Raw genomic sequence first — 893 nt, forward strand, 5'->3', positions numbered from 1 at the left:
ACCAGGGACACAAAAGACCTGTACAAAGAAAACTATAAAAAACTACTTCAAGAAGCCATAAGAGATCTACATAAATGGAAGAACATACCATGTTTGTAGATAGGAAGATTGAACATTGTGAAAATGTCAATTCTACCCACAGCAATCTACACATTCAATGCAATTCCAATCCAGATCCCATCAACATTTTTTATGTTGTTGTTAGGTGCCGTCGAGCTGTTTCCGACTCATAGTGACCCCATGAACAGCAGAACGAAACACCACCTGATCCCACGCCAGTTCCATGATCCCTGCTATATTTGAGCCCGTCATTGCAGCCACCATGTTAATCCGTCTCATTGAAGGCCTTTCCCCACCTTTGTCAACCCTCCACCTTACCAAGCATGACATCTTTCCCTAGGGAATGGTCCCTTCTGACAACATGACTAAAGTAGGTGAGATGAAGTCTGGCCATTCTCACTTCTAAGGAGCATTTCGGCTGCACTTCTTCCAGGACAGATCTGTTAGTTCTTTCAGCAGTTCATGGTACTTTCAACATTCTTCGCTAGCTCCACAACTCAAAAGCATCAATTCTTCTTTGGTCTTCTTTATTCATTGTCCAGCTCTCACACACATATGAGGCAATTGAAAATACCATGGCTTGTGTCAGGCACAACTTAGTCCTCAAGGAGACATCTTTGCTCCTCAGGACTTGAAAGAGGTCCTTTGCAAGCAACTTGCCCAGTGTTATACATCATCTGATGTCCTGAATGCTGCCTCCATTGGCATCGATTGTAGAACCAAGCAACATGAATTCTTTGACAGCCTCAATCTTTTCTCCATTTATCATGATGCTGCTTATTGGTCCAGTTGTGAGGATTTTTGTTTTCTTTATATTGAGATGTAATCCATAC

This window comes from Orycteropus afer, unplaced genomic scaffold (genome assembly GCF_000298275.1).
Source record: "Orycteropus afer afer isolate SDZICR_OR568_19922 unplaced genomic scaffold, OryAfe1.0 scaffold00253, whole genome shotgun sequence".
NCBI lineage: Eukaryota > Metazoa > Chordata > Mammalia > Tubulidentata > Orycteropodidae > Orycteropus > Orycteropus afer.